Source organism: Fukomys damarensis, unplaced genomic scaffold (genome assembly GCF_012274545.1).
Source record: "Fukomys damarensis isolate Sample0158 unplaced genomic scaffold, DMR_v1.0_HiC HiC_scaffold_38, whole genome shotgun sequence".
Classification (NCBI taxonomy): Eukaryota; Metazoa; Chordata; class Mammalia; order Rodentia; family Bathyergidae; genus Fukomys; species Fukomys damarensis.
The window spans coordinates 66009055-66028964 of NW_022900950.1; the positions used below are offsets into that span (position 1 = coordinate 66009055).

Consider the following 19910-nt stretch of genomic DNA (forward strand, 5'->3'; position numbering starts at 1 on the left):
ATCAGGTGTGGAATAACAAACGAGCTGAAAATAAAACGGCAAAACAAATTGCTGCTAGCATTCTTATAGTAAGCGTTAGGTTTTATTGCTTAAACTAGGAAATTACCATTTTATCTGGCATTTTCAAATTACTTATCAATACTTAGAAATTGAGAGTTATGGAGCCCAGAAGGAATCAAAGAGATCATTTCTAGAACACCTTGCCAGTCTGCCCTTCTTTCTTTAGCCCTGTTCTCCTCCCACATGTGTCCATTTGCTGACTTAAAAGCTGCCTTTCTGCCAGAATAATGTCTGTTCTTGGCCCATCGGGGTAGAAATGTGGAATCAGTGCAGTTGGCCAGCAACCATATCCTGACTGACAATCTTTGTTCAAGTGACTTTTTCCTTTTCTCTGCAGACCAAGCCCACCGTATATATATATGAGCTACTTTCCTGTCTAATCTTGGTTAAATCTCTGTCTTGGTGCCCAGCCTGCTCCCTATTTACTGTGCTAGACACCTGTCTTGCAGCCATCAGTATGCCTGGGTCAAGAGTCCCAGCCCAGAGCCTGCGGCTTAGTCACTTGCTGTTTGTTACTTCCCAATGGCCATTGCTGCAAAACCTCCATGTATGTAGGGTTTTAGATTGATGGGTATTTGTTCCCCACAGAGGCTTTGAGATAAATAGCAACATTCCCAATGATATAAAGTGCAGAGAGTTTGAGTGACTGGCTGTAAGATACACAGCGAATTGGTGAAGGAGAAAAAATTCGAGTTGGATTTATTGGACTTTGGAATTCTGTGTTCTCAAGCACTGTGGCTTGCCTGCTGGTGGGATCTCTTTGAGCACGACCATGCTGAACTTGACCTTCACTTACAGTTCACTGCCTTCTGGCTCAGTTGCCCAGAGATATTTTCTCCCACATACAGCCCCAGGTCTTTGGATGTTTATGTCAACTTTATTTTCCTCGATGCGGCTTTGCTTATAATCATTGCCTGTTTTCCATCACACTACTTAATTACAATAGATAACAATACCTAATATTGAATATTTTATGTTGTTTCTTTGCCTTCAATGAACAACTTTTATACCAGAAAAAATGCCTTGCAAGGCCCTTTATGGTCCCAAGCTCAACAGCACTTTCTACTACTAGTCTGTCCAAATGTCAGTCTCTGTGAGTCTTTCTCTAATCACCTGCTCAAAATTTCTACCCCCCCAGCATTCTCCTTGCCACTCTCAATCACACCTCTACTGTGCCATATAATACGGCTGTTTGTTATGTTAAAATTCACTGTCTGCCTTTTCCCAGTGAGATGGAAGCTCCTTGAGGACAAAGATCCCATGTACATTAATTGATTTAACCTTCCTAACACTCTGCAAGTAAGCATTCTTAGTACCAGTTTTAAAACATGTGGGCACCGAAGCACACAGAGATGAAATCCCTGGGTCCAGGTCATACAAACTGCATGGTCATGAAGAGTCCCAAAGCCAGGCCACCCCACCAGAGCCAACACTCTCCTCCAGCCCTCTGTCAGGCCCATTGCCTGATCATGCCACCCTGCTGGCCAGGTTCCAGGCCTCTGGATCAAATTGGTACAACCTGACCTATTGTCAACCAATCATGATGGAAAAATGGTGGCATTTAGGGAACTGAATAGTGATTTGTCCAAGTCCAATATCTTGGTGACAAAACCACCACCAGAAGCAGGACATCTGAGTCCCAATGTGGTGATCTTTCTGATATGTTTAAAGTGAATTTTGAAGATTGCAGTGATGGCCTGGATAGTGCTTTTCATTCCCACATCATCTATTATAACAAACAATTAAAAAGTAATTTTGGCTTTGAAACCTGTGACAAATATTAATGTTTATTTACATAATATTTTAGGAGAAAATGTTTATTTTTAATATCTATGATATTATAAACCTATAAAATGCACATAATAAACACTTGTTCTGCTGTAAGCTAATATAAGCTCATAGGGAAAATGAATATGTTTAATTAAATTTAGGAAAAATGTATAGTTAAACCATTTGCAGTGCAATAATAAGGACCAATAAACTATTATCTCTTTACTATTCCATTGGAATTTTCATCAACACGCTATATTAATAAATATTACCTTCATTTTACAAAGCAGGGGTGCTGAGGGAATTGTCTATGATCTGATAAGTCAGCAGCAGCAGTCACACAAATAGCATCATCCTTGTGTTAACACAGGAAATCGTACTTTTAGTATTTAATATTCATTAGCATTTGTGCCAGAGTTCTTTGAATGGATGAATGAATGAATGAATGAATGAATGAATTTATTTGCAGTGCTGAGGTTGGAGCCAAGGCCTAGAACATTCTAGGCAAATGCCCTGCCACTGAGCATATCCCCAGCCCCAGACACAGTTCTGAGTGCTTTCTATATATTAACTCATTTAACCTTCACCACTACTCTTGAGTTATGCTACAGGTGAGGAAACCAAGGCACAAGGAAGGTTAATTAACTCACTCAAAGTCACAGGCTTAGAAGGAGCAGGAGCAGGATTTGGAGTCAGATGCTGTGACTCTAGGGACCAATCTTGTAACCCCGTGATAGTGAACACTTTAGAGCTTTCAATGATACAAACAGCCCACTGCGGCACACCTGCCATTGGTTCGCCACCACTGTCTAACCATTCCGTTATGCTGTGATAATGGGTGAGAAGACAACTGAGAAAATTAATATCTACAGGAAAGTTCTTGTCTTCTTCCACCTTCTATTTCTTTTTCATTTAAAGTTTTAAACATTTTCCCCTGATCAGATTTTTTCAACTGAAAATCTAACAAACAGCAAATGCTCTTTCCCTTGTCTTTACTCAGAGCTGCTAGGAGACAGCAACTCTGTATCAGTAGCAAGAAGAGACTGGCTGGGGTTTGTAGGAATAACATGAGTAGGTTGTAATATGCTGCTTTTGAGACTCACATGACTTCCATTTTAGAAGTGCATTAATTCTAAGGTGTATTTAAGATGCGAGGAAAACATCTAAAGAAAACAAAATGAATTCAGCTGAATAGTTAAGTCATAACAGGAAGAATCCATCTTCCCCATTGTCTATGGTGTTTTGTTTTGTTTTGGAGACAAGGTCTCACTATGTAGTTGAGACTAACTTGGAACTACTATGTAGTCCTGGCTGGTCTCGAACTCACAGTGATCCTCCTGCCTCAGCCTCCCGAGTGTTGGGATTACCACCACGTGCACCACCACATCTGGCTTTGTCTATGTTAATGGAGAGGAAGATGGAGATGGACATGAGAAACAGGAAGTGTGCATTCTCGATCCTTTTCCCTGGAAAGACTCCAGAGCACTCGATCATTCCTAACTAGACTTCTCTTGCATCTTCTACTTACTGTGTCCCCTGGTTCTTCCCCAACCTCTATGTTGATTCCCAACTAGCCCAGAGGCGGAGAAGAAATTTCAAGGGTTGGTCAATAAGAATTTCTACTGGACAAGAATAATTAATATTATTTATGCCAATAAATAGCTCACTAAACAGGACAGATGAGAATATTAAAAATTTGTATGGGAGATTTATGGTGAGACTTGAAAAATAAGTGAAATTATCCTGACAACTCCACTTTTGCAAATAACAGTAGCAGAGAACAGGACTCAGGCTTAGATCTGCTTGCTGGCTCTATGGCTATTTGGTTATTTCATCTAAATCTCAGCTTTCTTCTCTTCAAAGAGCCTCCCTCCACCAAGAATCTCCCTCCAAATTCTTCCAACATTCATACTCCCATCAGCAATCATCTTTAAATTCTTTTATTATTGGCAGAGAGAGCACTTCAAATTTTTCTTTCATGTTTTGGGTTGGGATGAGCTGTTGAAATACTACAACCAGTCCCATGCAGAAGATATTTACTATGAGCAATCCATGCAAAACCTACTCACAACATCGATCAAAGCCTTTAAATTTTAATGTAATGGAAAGAAATAACAGTTGACTTTAAAATAGTTTTTTCATTTTTTAAATACAAAATCAATACATGTTGATTGTAGAAAATGTTCGGAATGTGGAATTCATTACCGTCCCCTCCAAAAAAAATTGAAGTCATTCATTATTCCAACTTTCACCGATTAACACTGTAAACAATTTGGTGTTTCAACTATTTATATATTTTTTTAGGCATAATATGTTTGCTCAATATATTAATACTTTTATTGTTATAGAATATCTATTTATTATATAATATATATTTCCTAATAAGATACACTATAATGTTTTAACCAATTTGCTAGTGTTTTACATTTGCTTCTGGATTATACACAAACTCCTCCACTGGAATACTTCACTTGTTTCTACCTGCTTTCCAGAACATGCCAGTATGACCTGTTCCATTTGCCCACAGTGGTACCTGACTTGGCAACACAAATTGTTTTGTTGCTTTCTCCCTCGACTTCCTTATTGGTAGACTCTTTCCCAAATAAATTACTTCTACTCAAATGAACATTTCAAAGTTGGCTTCTTGGAAACCCAAACAGAGACATCAAAGTTGTTACTGCAACAGTGCAAAAATGGCCCATGCTTGTATAGAAAAGCAGAGGATGGACCGGAAGCTTTTGTCAAACATTTCGAAATGCATGTCTGAGCAAGAGCCATGTGATATGTTCAGGCTGCTAACAAAAAGTATTTTGTGATCAAGTTATTTAATTAAATTAATTGATCAATTTATTATGAAACTGAGACACACGGAATTGAGTTAGTCACACTTCTTAGAGCAGGGCACAATTTTACCATTGGGTGTGTCTACTTTCTCAATTATTAGAAAACATTTCCTCCTCCATCACCATTCCTTTCCACTCTTACTCCCTTTCCCCTCCATGGGTCCCCTCCACAGTGTGTCTGAGAGTTTTCCTGGGGCATGTGTGCCCAGGAGTGGGTGGTGTACTGCAGCCTAGTCACACATGGCTGTCTGCACAAGCATGCACCCCGAATCTCAGTCCTCCCACTCTCATATCTCTGTGATTCTAATATCATGTTTTTATGCAAAACGAATATTAGACTCTCCTCTTGAAATGCTCACAAAAGAAAGCTGCTACATTCATCTGTATAAACAGCTCTCGATTATCCAGGAATTACAAGGTATTTTATGAAAAGGTTGGCATCTTCATTACCTTCTTTCTCTTTTTCTCATTATCCCTGCCCATCGTCATCATCATTTTAAAAACGAAGCTCGATGTTCATGGGAAAAATGGAGATTTAATCTTAAACAAGTACAATTTATCAGCTATTACGTAAACATATCTTTATTGAGGGAGAGAGTTGAAGGTTTCGTGTCAAGTAGTTTTTCACAAATATATGGATTAAATATTAGGAGTATAGAATTTATACTGGTTTTAAATTCTAGTATAGGTTATTTTCATTAACTACTCATCTGAATACTCTCTAAAGCAAATATTGCTATAAATTGAAGATTAAGTAATTAGAAATTGCATATACCACAAATACATTTGAGGATACTGTGAAAGAGCTTTTTTGTTTGTTTGTGGCTCTGGGGAGGGTGTGCACAGTCTCCTGCATGCTAGGCAAGTGGCTGTACCACTGAGCTACACCAGCAGCCCCTGGATAATTTTTAAGATGTTCCATTACCTTTTTCTTCCTGAAGTTGCTCCTTGGGTGAGATGAACTACATACATCTTATACTTGTAAATGATGGCAACGAAGTGTGACTCCCACTCTTATTTCCGTCCCCGCATCGCCCTGCAGTTGTCTCCTGGTCCCTGCAGGTGTGACGCCTGCTCTTCTTCCTCGGCCTCTGGATCACTGTGTGCTAACAGCTGTGCCATCGCTTCCAGGACTGTCATACAATTAGTCTGCTGATGAACTATGCAGGCTGCTTTACTGCTGCACAGAACATTTTCATATGCTAGGCCTTGAACTTTAAGGGGTACGCATACATTATGTTCCATATGTCACTAGCCGGTATAACAGTTCATTGGAGTGCTCATTTTTCAGATTCTGCGAGTTCACCCTCTTTTGGATGAACCAAAGTAAAACTATTATTCTTCCAGTCATTTTCTCTCCAAATGAATAACAGAAAATCATGCACTATTTCTTAAAGCGTGAATAACTGAGAACAAGAATTTCAGCAACTTTGGGAAGAGCTACAGAAGCAGCAATTCCTTTCTTTCTTCCTTTCTTTCTTTCTTTTTTTTTTTTTTAATTAACAAGTAGGATCATTCTGAAGTTTTGGTTCAGGTAGTATTATGGATCACAAGGGAATGTAAAAATTACTTTCACATTTTAAAAATATTACTAGAAAATCTGTGCTTATATTATTTCAGGATCTGAACATTCATCCTACTGTAAACCGTACCATTTCTAATGAAAGTTGGTTAGCTAAATTTGTGCCTTACAGAGTTCTTTTTTGAAAAATAGAAATTTTCACTTTTTGAGCTTTCCAATTTTCTATATTGCTGTCATCATTTAAATGACAGATACTAACATTTATGATAATTACTATAATATATTCATCATTTTAAAAGATGACAGTGTATGTACAATTATCCTAAACGATAAATATTATTTTATAAATTAGACACAAATTTTAAAAATCAAATAAAAAAGGTTTAAAGAGAATTAAACCCCCTATTACCAAGGAAATTAAAAAGAGTTCAACTTACCACAATTCCACTCCTTAATTTTTGCTACAAAAACATGTTAAATCACTACTGTAAAGTTAGCTGTTTTAATGTTTTAGGGAGCTCATGACTTTATTTAAATTTTTTTTTTTTTTTGGCACCAGGGATGGAGCTCGGAACCTTGTGCTTGCGAGGCAGGTGGTGGAACCACTGAGCTAAAGCCCCAGCCCAGGAGCTCATGACTTTAAATACGAAGTTAATGGTAACACATTTTCATAATCCCCCAATTTTGAAATCAAGTTTTTATAAACTTCTAAAGAAGTTATTTTCCATGTAAGATTATTAAAAAAGGCATAGGATAAGATTATATAAGAAACAGATGCTTATATCATGCCTTATATTACTGAATAATTTTGAGTAATATGATTTCTGTGCATTTTGGAAATGAATCCATTTTAGAAATTAGAAGACATACTATTCTACTTATATTATATTCTTATATTTATATATAATAGTAATGTATTCTAATTTATGTTGAATTCCTCATTTTTGCTTATCTGATGCTGGATATTTTAAGCATTTCTCTACTTAGCTCTATGTATGGAAATGAAAATGAAGTAGACACCGTTTGTGCACTGATGGAAAGTTCTGCTGTGTGGGTGTGGGGAACATAATACCACACAGGAAAAAATCAGCTGCAACACTGCGTGTGTGTGGGAGGGTCTGGAGCAGCTGCTCCTTTTAGAGCTCTCTGAAAAGGACAGTTCTTGAGGTGGATCACAGGAAAGAAGGATAAAACAGAGGAAAATGCCAACAAAAAGCAGGAAAATGGCCACTAGGATCCCGGAGTTCACACCTGTGTCATCTCTTTACCGTGTGTCTGACACACAGCTATGAACTCCATACAACCAGGGGCAAACTGGCTGCAGATAGGCTTGTCTGTAGGTTGTGTACAATGGTAACCATTGTACCTCCTCTAGGAAGAGAGGGCCCTGATTTTCTCCCAGTCCGCACCTGAACTCCTGTCAGGGTCTCAGCCATTAAATCAAGAACAGAAGGGTACATTTTAGATTAAGACTTCTAATTGGTAAGTAAAGATAACGTCTGCTAATGGGTAGTAGACAGTTATGATGATTAAATAAATAACTCGAATTCCTTTTGTTTTGTGTCATTTTTTAACTTAAGTTAACCATAAAATAGTAACTAGAAGTTTTACATAAAATGTTGGTGTAGCTTATTTCCATTATAAAATTAGGTGTGAATATGAAGATAAATGTAAGAGCTATGTAATTGATACACAATCAAATTAGTAAACTACAGTTAAGAAAAAAATTACAAAACAGGCACTTTGAATAGAGAAGCACTAAATGTTACCTATTACAGTATTATTGCTATTATTATTCAGTGCTAATTGTATCATAGCCTGTGGTAATAATAGTTTCTCTCATTTAAAGCCATTTATAAAGTGTAAACATACATTTTTTATTTGATATTCACAAAGACATGATGAAGCTGCTACTGAGAACCTTGTTACAAATGAACCTGAGACTCCACAAACTTATGTACCTAACCTAAAATCACACAGCTGGTATGTGGTAGAGAGGGTTTAAACATTTCTTCCAGCACTTTCCATCCCACAGTTACCTCTGATACAAAGACTGGAAATAGAAACCTGCCATTTCAAATATTGGACACTTAAATAGTTATAAATGTATTGCTCTGTATGCCTTGGACTGGATTACATGAAGTTGTTTGTTACTATTCAATATCTGTACCTAAATAAGCTCCTCCTTTGTATATCTTTAACTATGTAGACTATGTAATTACACTGGACATTTCCTCTAATGCTATCCATAAGTTTGGGAATATTATGGGTCTAGTCTAAACTTAGAAATTGTAAGCTTATAGACATATGGTCCTCTTGCATTTGGAAAAAGAGTTTTAATGTATATCTATGTAATAATCTAACATAACAATATATACAATAAGGATTGTTTATGTTTCAGATCCTAGGCCATAAAATTTACACACATCTTGTTAATTCTAACAGACACATGCCAAGTTAGGGGATAGTATTGTCTCCATTTTAAAGATGAAGAAACTAATGCTCAGAAATGTTAAATCACCGAGGAATATCACTCCATGAGGTATTAGAAGGGCTGGGATTCCATTTTTAGTTTGACTATTGAGTTGTTAACCACTTTATCATCCTCTGCTCCAAAGAGTTGGTAGTATATTCTCTAAAAAGTATGTTGAGAGTGCTGGATTTGAGAAATAGTATATTTGCTGCCTTTACTTTATGCAAAGATCTAATGATCAAAGATTTGTTACTGGATGTAAACATATGTATTTATTCAAGGCAACTCCCACCGAGTTTCACAATGCCTCACGACACTGGCCTCAACTGTCTCCCCGCAACCATTTCACTAAAGGAAGGATGCAAAACGGTGCTGCCAAGAAGCAATTGCTGTCGTACACAAACTGATGCAGACTATATGCATGGGAGGTCAAAATATATTATGAATGTTTAAAATTTTATTACAGAAAAAGATATCGTTCCATTGATCCCCCTCAAAATAGTCTTCGCTTCAAGCTTTCCTATCCCAGCGTTCTTGCCACTGTCTGAAGCAGTTCTTGATGTCCACTTTTGTGGTTGTCTTTAGGATGTGTGATACAAAAATATAGTGAATGCTGCCAAATGCCACGCAACAGAAAGGCAAGCTTAGGAAAGCAATATGGAGCGTTCTCATCTGCCTCATTCATTGGAAGCGGTTCTTCCCAAAAGCCAGAATGGCCATGAGAGGCAAATGTTTTGAATCAACTCAGGACATCAAGGCAGCCACAATAGTGCAACTAAAGACACTTATGAAAGTGGACTTCCAGAACTCCTCCAGAAAGTGATGAGTGATGGGATAAGTGTGTTTGAAGTGAAGGGGATTAATGACAATCTGACTTTTAGTGAAATGATTTTTAAACATTTAAACATTCAACCTAGTTTTTTGTAGCATTCATTGGGAAGATGGATCCCATCACTGAATCCTGAAGACATAGAACTTCCTAAGATTAACTGTTAGAAATCATGCACAAAAGATCTAAATGTTGAACAAGCCTTAGACACCTTCTCTCTGGTTTCCTCCTTTGCCTTGGCTTCTTTACTTTCATTTCATTTGTTTCTTTTCTGTTTTATTAGATAGAAAGATAGATAGATAGATAGATAGATAGATAGATAGATAGATAGATAGATACACAGACAGATAGATAGATAGAGATATAAATTTGTCTCTGACATGGTTTTCATTTGTTAGATTTTTTCTTTTTCTTTCCTTTTTTTCCAATATCGGGGATTGAACTCAGGACCTTGTACTTGTGAGGCAGGCACAGTGCCACTGAGCTAAATTTCCTGGCCTCTGACATAGTTTTTAAAGAAACTGTCACTGAGAGTATAAAATGATGAATGTAAGTGAATTTCCTTGCCTTCCCCACCCCCCAGACTATGGACTCTGCCATTCATTCTTCTTCCTCCAAAATAGCCCCAGACTTCTACTGGGTCTTATTATACAAACCCGAGCTATCATTTTCACGGGAAATGAAACTCTAAGTAGACTCCTGAAGAGAGACAAGACTTACTGATCTAAGAGAGAAAATGAGGCAGAAAAAGAGAAAGAAGAGAAAGGAGTGATAACCGCTGGAGAGTAGAAAACAGGAAGAACTCCTGAGTATAGGGATTGGCATGAAGTTATAGCTCTCAGAATATCCCACTGATGGATGTTATAGCTTGTATCTAAACGTCACCTCAAAGCCTTATGAGATCATAGGTGGGGCTTTTCAGAGGTGGCTGGATCTAGAACGTGAGGCTCTGGGATCAAGGATATGATGTTGGCATCCATTCAGAGTGCAGTGCTAAGATTAAGGGTCTGAGTGCTATCCATACCAAGTGAGGGTAGCTTGGATAAAAGATTAGGCACAGAAAGAGAGTTGCTGTTGTTACTTGTTGCTTGTCACTTGCTGCTTGTTGCCTTCTGCCTGCCTGGCTTTGCCATGGATCATTTCTCCACTGCTATGGCTTCCTTGAAGCCAATCAATTAGGAACTAAAACCTCTACAAACCATGAACTAAATAAACCTTTCCTCCTTTAACAAACTGAAAACTTGCAAAATAGAAGAAAGGGGGATTTTAAAGAATACTGGTGATCTGAGTTAATATTATAATCTTATTTATTGTTAGTTGTGGGCAATTATGTATAAATTACATTACTTTTAGTTTAGATTGTTGCATTGTTTTTTCCCTACTATGCCATCTTACTAAGACTGAGCCTTGGAGAACTCCAAGACTATATGGATTTCATGATGGTTTCCGTGGCAGATAAAAATGTTTCTTTGTTTATAATAGTGAGCAAAAAGGGAATTTGTATCATGTACGTTACTGCAGAACCTGCCAAGGCATCTGTATGTCAGCAAGATTAACATTTGCTTTAACAGCCCACTGCTATAGACAATAGGATGACTTTTAAGAGAGAAGGGATAGAGAAAGGAATTAGATGGGGAAACTGTGAGAGTTATCAGCTCCCAAATTTTCTATTGGTGAAACTTGACAAATCAACTCATTTTTTGTCAGAAATGACTTTTGATATACCTTGGCTTTATCTTTGTTTACATCTATTAAGTTGAAGAATACATAAAATTTCACGAAAGTTACTCAGTGAAACTCTAAGAATATATCATTTTACAAATATTTTATATCTTCCACTGTTAATAAGGTTATAATAAACAAATCATAAATCGCTAAATATTAATGTCATTAGTTTCTGATATATTTTTATTTGAATTTTTCTAAAATATATAGTTCAGCTATGTATACATATTACTATTAATGTTAGAAGCATCCTAAGTTCTTATAAAGATGCTAACATGTTTACAAACATACATATAGCTACTGTTTGGTATATTGAATAAATAATAGTGTATACAATAAGCCTTTTACTATAAAAGCAAATGAAATAACAATCCGATGAATTTTGCTTAAGTGGAGTCAAGTATTTAAGAAGGAAAGAAATTCATAATCCTGATAAAGTGTTAAGGGAGAGATTTCCATTTTCTTGAAATAACGTTATGGTTGAAATATGGCCAGTTCAACTTTGTGCAAAGTCTTTGATAAAATATCTTCCTCTATAAGGAGGACTTACGGAGGACTTCATAAAATGCCTTCTAAAATTCAGAGTTACTCGGAACATTTGCAAGTCTAAAATTAATGATAGTCGAAGAGAATTGCTATGTTTTAAGAACCTGATATGTTGGTAGCAAGTTCCTCTTTCAATGTCAGGGTCTCCATGACCTCTTGCACAGGCTCATTAGTGCAACAATTTCTCTCCTCAACAAATACCTTTTCTTCACTAATAGAAATTTCAGATTTAAATAGATCTACTATTTGATTTACTTGTAGCTTTATCCTATCATTCAGTAAAGAATATTTTACCAGTGTCTTTGTCAGTTTTTGGTAGCAATAACTGAAGGCCAGAGACAAATTTATAAGGAACAGTGGCTAAATTGCCTTATGCTTTTGGAGGCTGTTAAGTTGAGGGGCATGGAGCTGGCATCTGGTGAGGGCATCTCACAGCATCATAACATGGTTGGCCATCACACTGTGGGACACAGCAAGCATGCCACCTCACGTCTTTCTCTTTTTACAAAGCCAGTAACATTATCCGAGGGTCCCCAGACTCATGAATAATAAACATGAACTCATCTAATTCCAATCCCCTCCCAATAACATAGCTTTGGGAATTAAGTTTCCAACATATGAACTCAAGACACACCCATACCACAGCAAATCCAGCAAGAAATGACACACTAAACTTGTCATGTGTATCATAATAGATTAATAAATCAAAGCCTCTAAAGAGAGATACATTAGCAAAAATGGAAAATCCTTCTGTTTCAGATGAATAGAACTCTTGATAAGATGCTTGTAAAAGATTTACCTAAGCTAGATTTCCTTTAAAAAATCATATTACATGTATAAATAAATGAATAACACTAGAGTAAGTCCCTGATTTATGAGTGAGTTCTATTTCGGGAGAACATTCATAATTTGGATTCATTGGTAAGTCCAACAAAGTCAGTATTGCTCACCTTACTTCTATGATTTGTTTGCATTCACAAATGCTCATAATGTGAGGTCCATTAGTATCTGTGAGAGTTTGTAACTTGAATGTTTGTAAGCCAGGGACATACTGTATGCGAAAGGAGAAATTCATGATACATGTGAAATGTATCAATATGAAAATAGTGCCATTCAGAAACAATATATAAGAAAAAGAATGAGGCAGTATATAGCATTAACAAGAATTAAAGATATGTTGAATATGGAAAGGAAGGAACATGTTCAGTGTCATCAACCAACTTACACTGGTTCCGATGTGACACTGCTGATGTAGGGACATTCCAACCCCCGCTCTACGCCAAACCATGACAGAAGCACCATCACTGCTTTTACGCAAATGAAGATAATATTAGTAACCCTGTTCAGGTTGGAAAAGTCAGATGAAAAAGGTTTTCAAAAGAAAAATTATGTTCTAAATGTACTGAATATTTACCTTGCGCTTAGATAACTGGTTAGATCGGCAAACAATCTAATCATCCGTCAGGGAATCAACCCTACTTAATTTTATCATTGTAAGTTTTATAATATATTCACTAAATAAGGAAGGCACTGTCCTGTTGTAGATTTCTATTAGACATATTGTAAACTAGAAAGCAGAGAGAAGACAGAGAAAGGCATGCCCTAAGTTGTAAACAGATAATAGATCACCCATTTAACATGATACCCTTCACCTGGTCCAGAAACAAGAACGTAAAAGAAGATTCAAACACAGTCTGGAGAATGTTCTTTTATCTCTTAAAGGAAGCAGAAAAAAAAACTAAAATAAGATACTAGGGAGAATTAAAAGGCTTTCTTTTCAATTCCAAAGTCAAAATAAGAGCCAGAATGTCAGGTTTTGCTAGCATGTGCATATTTCAGGGCAGCAACACAAATAGGTTACTCTCTAAAATCTGGAAGAGTGAGAAGACCTCCACCCACCTGCATTATGTAAAACTGCCATCTCCACCCCAACAGCATCCAGCCCCATCTTCCTGCCCCTGACACAGCTATGAATCTAACACATTTGGTCTTGGCATTTTGTAATCCTGAACTAACTACCAGTTCTTCATTGACCTTGCGGATCAACTCAAGCATTATGGTTGGCTTCTACAATTCCTCAGTTCTGGCCGAGCTATGACCAGGAAGGCAAGGATACTCTGCCTCTGGCAAGATGGATGCTCTGGTTCTTCCTAACTGCAAAAGCCAGTCTTAATGTAGCAGCAAGGTAGGCATATGGCTGGACTATGGCTTTATCAGGTTTCCAAAGTGTCCACCCCACTGTAGATTAAAATGAAATGGTAAATTATCCCCAACTATAGCCCAGGTGCCTGTCTGGGGCCCAGGTAGAGTTCCCACAGGAAATAGCTACAGAGAACTTTCTCATTGCAGCCTAAATCCAGGGATAAAAGGCAGAAGGAACTGTGACATTTTTTTTTTCTTTTAGAAACACATAGTTCCTTTGCCTATTGTGAGATCATCTGTCCTGTTTTCCTCCTACCTTCCTGGACACTCCTGCTCAGTCCTCCTTCACACGGTTTGGCCCTAGGTCATTTTCTTTAGTCATTACTAAATCTCTCTAAATTACTTTAGTCATTACTAAATCTGCTCCACAGCTTCAGTATGCTAAAATTTATAAATTTATATAACATATTAGTCAAGTTCTCCAAAGAAATAAAAACAACAGAGAGTGAAAAACTCTTTGAGTCATCCTATGCTTAAACATTTTATGGTTGACGTAACAAGTTACCACAAACTACCTAAATGTCTTAAAATAACAGGGATGTATTCCCTCATGGTCTCTCACATAAATACGAAGAGATGAGGCCCCACTATCTGCTGCCTTCAAGTTGTAGAGCCAGAAAAACTGATAATGTAGTTTAGAAAACATAGAGGTGTAAAGCAAAGGGTGTAGATTCCAGTCTGGGCTCAATATCTGAGAATCATTAGTGCTGAGGGCAGGAGGATCAACATTGCTGCCCGGACCGGCGGAATGAATTTGCCCTTCCTTGACCTTTGTTCTATTCAGGTTCTCAGAAGACTGGATGAAGTTCACCACATTGGGAAGAGTCATCTACCTACTCTGCCAGTTGAAATGTTAATCTTCTCCAGGAACACCCTTACGGATATATCCAGAAATAATGCTTTCCCGTCATGAGATGGGGCCTCTCATGACCTAGTCAAGTTCACACAAAATTAATTGCCACAAATAGTATCTCTATGTGTAGCCTGCTTTTTCTTGATCTACATCCTCAATTGCCTGTTTGAGCTGTTCTTGGGCATCTCTAACATTCAAGTTGAGCAACCCCAAAATAGGGCTCCTCATTTCTCCCCAGGACTAGGAGTCCTTTACAGTCCCAGCCTCAGTTAATGACACCAACATCCATCCAGCCCAGCAGTCAGGAACTCTGAGGCCATATTGTCTCTTCTGTCTCCCTCTCCTCCTATTCACGAGCTTTCTTACTTTTCAGCCTGTTACTTCCTTGTGTCCTCGCTAACCCTACTCAAGTCTAGAGACTTGAATTAGTGCAATAATAAAAAAGTGAATAATTGAAAATTTGGTATGTATCAGACAGACACTGTCCTAAAACTTTACATAAATTATGTCTTCTAGTCTGTATGTATTAGTTCCCTCAAGCTGAACTGAAATTGCAACAAACTAAATGACTTTAAATAACAGAAAAATGATTCTTTCATAGCTTTGAAGGCTAGAGATCTGAAATTGAGGTATTAAGCAGGGTTGTGCTCTCTCTGATGGTCCTGTGAGAGGATTCTTGCTTGCTTCCTCTATCTTAGGTAGCTCCAGACATTTGTTAATTAGTGGCTGAGTCACTGCAGGGAGAAGGAGAGGGAGAGGGAGAGGGAGATGATGCTTTGTATCAAGCATCTCCAGTCAATGCATTTAGAGCCCACCCAGTCAATCCTGGATAGTCACTTCATTTTAAGTTAATTTACTCTGCATTTATAGGCTATCATTTAACCCACTACACTTTATAAAGTGTAACTATTAGTGCCACAAGATATATGAGCCAATTAAGACTTAGAGAATTTAAGGGACTTACCCAAGGTCACACTGTAAGTAAGGTGTGGACATGAAACTCACATTTACTTCCAGAAAAACAATTTCAATATTCTCTGAAAGGAGTAACTGAAGAAATTTTTCACTTGAATGTCAAATATAATTTCTTCAATCCATTTGTTACTAGACTATCCTTTGCCACTAAAATATACGATACACTAGAACCTCCATCACTAATCCCTTTAAAATGAAGCATGGTTACATTAATAATGATGCATTACATGCTTCAAATTTGCTAAGAGAGTAGATTTTAAATCTTCTCACAAAAAGAAGCTATATATGTGAGGTGATAATAGGTCAATTAGCTTGATTGGGACAAGCACTTTACAATATATAGATATATCAAAATATGACATTTGGCATCTTAAATAGATACAGCTTTATTAGTCAGTCAGACCTCACTAAAGCTGGAAAAAAGCCAAAGTCAGATGTGTCTATATTAATAAGAATGAAATTAATTCAAGGTGCAGACTTGTAGCATAAAATATACTATTTTATGAATAACAAAAGAATACCTATTTATATGCACCTATATATCACACATGCACAGAATATTTTGGAAAAATAAGCCAGAAATTATAACTCTATTTGTCTTTGAAAAAAGAATCATGAGACTGAATATAGAGATGAAACAAAGATTTATTTTTACTGTAGGCCATATTGTCTGAATTTATTTTGCCATATGCATGCCTACACCGAGAGAGAAAAGAGAGTCATAGAAATAATCTACAAACTAGTTTCCTTCTAATTTGTCAGCTTGGCCTCTTAATGCATCTCATTTGTACCTGAAAATTGTTTCCCAAATATACTGAGCATGTTCATCTTGAGTGTATGTTCATGCACACGTATGTGTGTGTGTCCAGTGTTCTCTCACCTTGGGCTCTTGTGCTTTCTGCCTACAGAAATCCTGCCCCTCAGAAGCTTTTCTGTCTAGCCACCCTGATGTTTTGGGACCGATCACTTTCTCTTTCACTAGGAAACCTTTTGTTCAACCTACTTTGAATTACAGTTATATTTACAAATTTGTTACCCTATTAGTCAGCTCTCCTGTTGCTGGGACAAAATACCTGTCACGCCAATTTAAAGACAGAAAGATTTATTTGATTTACAGTGTCAGGGGTCTCAGTGCATGATCAGCGGGCTTCAAAGCAGAAACTTCATGGTCGAAGGGCATGGGATAAAGAAGTTTCTCAGTTCATGACTCCTGGGAAGCAGAGAGCAAGGAAGAGTCCAAGAAGAGCTCAGGGACCAAATATTGTCCCCAAGGAACATCCCCAGGACCCACTTTCTCCAATTAGGCCCTATCTTCTAATAGCCAATTTAGCTATGAATTCATTAATGTGTTAACCTATCAATGACATTAAGGCCCTCACAATCAAATCATTTCTGTAGGAGACTCTTAATTCAGTCAAATTCACGATAAGTTTAAGTGGCACAAATCCACCTCTTATCAACTTGATGCTTAATCACATTTCCTTTATCAATATTGAATCTACATAGAAACAAAATAACCAGGTCATAATTCCACCTAACATGATAGAACTATCCTGTGTATGAAGAAAAATGCACTGATGTCTTCCCCAAAGTCTCAGAAGTCCCAGCCTTGCTCAAAAGTCCAAGTTCAAAGAGACTCAGAGCAAACTCTTAGCTTCAAACCCTGGTAAAATTAAAAAAAAAAAAAAACAGATTACATAATTCTCAGATAAAATGGCACAGAATAAACATTCCCATTCCAAAAGGGAAGAAGAGAGGAATAGAAAAGAGCCAGACCAAAAAGTAAGACCAAAACCTAACAGGACAAACATTAAGTCCTGTAGCTCCTAGGCGAGATGTGAATCCCAGGGGGTTTGGGAAGACCCACTTCTATAGCTTTGCTGGTTGCAGCCCACCTTGCCTCTCTCGTGAGCTGAGTCTGCTCACATGTTGCAAATTTTCTCAACAGATATTCCATATTCCTGACATCTCCAGCTTTCTGAAGTCTCTGCTGCACCTTTGGTAATACCTCTTCACAATCAGTCTCTCCCAGCAAGGACACTGACCCCGTCACACATTACCTGGACTCTCAGGCCTTCCTCTGAAATCTGTGTGGAAGCTTCCATAACCTCATGACTCTTGCATTCTGCATGCCAGAAAAACTAGCATTGCGTTAATGACGTCAAGGTCTGCTGCCAGTTCAAGGAAGAGCCAGGCCACCCGGACCATGACCACAGTGGCTTTTGAGTGCCTAGATGACTGATCTTGGCAAAATGAGTCTCACAGAACCAACTCCCTACATGGCTCTTCTTGAACACAAGGGCTGTGGAATCTCTTCTCAAATGAAAAATTTGCACTTCTGCATCCTGGTGTCTGCAGTGTTTGGGACCTTGCTGACTCCTGAGTTGTTCTCACGGCATCTTTCTTCTCATCCCAGCTAAAAGTACTTAGTTTCTTTTTAATTGCACTAATCTCTTCAGCAGTTGCAATTTCTTTGGCTCCAATTTATATGTGATTATTTTCTGACTGAACTGCAAGTTTTATAAATTTTTCCTCTCTGTTTTTTTAGTCTTTTCACTATAAATCTGGCTAAAAGTAGCCAGCAGTATCCATGACAGCCTGAATGTTGCACTGCCTTGAAATTTCTCTTACCAGATCAATTCATCAGATTATTTAAACTTAGCCTCACACAAAGTTGTTGGGCATGAACAAAATATACCAAATTCTTTGCCAGAATGTAACACTAGTGGCCTCTAGTCTAATTTCCAATAGAATATTTATTCCTAACAAAAATTCCATGAGTCTGGCTTTATTCTCCACATTCTTACCAGCATTCAGCATTCTGATCTTCTGAGTCCTAACCAGAATCATGTATTATTCACACTCTATTTATAGATTCAAGGCTTTCTTTACCCTGCTTCTCCAAACTCTTTCAAACTCCTATTTCGAGCCAGGTCCAAAGGCTTCTAAACCAGACAATCATGTACAGTCATAGCAATGACCTCACTTCTCAGGTTCCAACTTTCTATATTGATCAGCTTTTCTCTCACAACTTAAAGGAGGAGAAATTTATTTTAGCTCAATAATTTCAAAGATTTTTAACTCATGGTCCGCTGGCCCCAAAGCAGAAACTTCATGGTGGAAGGGCACGGTGGAGGAAAGCTGCTCAACTAATGGCATCCAGGAAGTAGAGAGTAGAGGAGACTTCCAAGAGCAAGGGGCAAGAGACCAGAAAGTGAATCCCATGGTTATGGCCCTGTGACCCCCTTACTTCAACTAGGCTCCACCTCCTAATAGCCCATTCAACTATGAATTCATCAGTATTCTAAATCTCACAATGCACTCAAAATCTAATCTCCTCTCCAGGGATCTCTTAAGTCAAACTGATAATCAAGATTAACTGGTAGTCACCCACATTAAATTGTCTCCTAAAGATAAGTATGCATTGGGCTAGGGATGTAGTTCAGTAGCATAGCACCTGCCTGGAAAGCTCGAGGTCCTGAGTTTGATCCCCAGTCCAAAAGAAAAGATAAGTGCATTTTCTTGTTCTCTTATATTCTCCAAAGTAGCTTTGTTGAATGTGTATTAATTAAAAATATATTAAACAGGAGGGTCATCTGCAGAAAGCAAAGTTTTCTATGATGATCAGTTATGGAGGAGAAGAGAAAAATATCTAGTCCAAATATAAGTGTTCTTAGTAGCATAAATGTCTAAAGCAGTAAATAAGAACCTCAAAGTTAAAAAATTAATCCAGCACTGCCCATCAAACAGAATTATTACAAGAGATACTCATGAAATTGAAATAGGAAGCTATTTTATCTATATTAGAGATAAGAGACAAAGAAAAGAAAAAACATTTCAGTTATAATACAGAAAAGATAACTCCTGATATTTCGTTTCAATTTCAACCAAGCAGACAAAGCCTGGTCACAAAACAGGCAAGCTTGGGTTTTATCATGATGCAGGGTACTTCTCAGGCTGGACCTGGCAGCATCTTCTACTTTTGCTGCCCCCACTGCCTGCCCACAAACACTGAAGATCTACATCAGTGCAGTTCACTCTATTGCTTAATCACCACATTCATCCTTAAGCAAAATTTTCCAAATCATACTACAAAATCGCAATAATTTCAA

General features: G+C 37.6%; 1 protein-coding gene across 9 annotated transcripts in view; it reads right to left on the minus strand.

Moving 5' to 3' along the window:
- Ttc29 (tetratricopeptide repeat domain 29) overlaps positions 1 to 19910 on the minus strand; it is a 210947-nt gene that overhangs the window by 116366 nt on the left and 74671 nt on the right. The gene's annotated exons all lie outside the window — the stretch shown is intronic.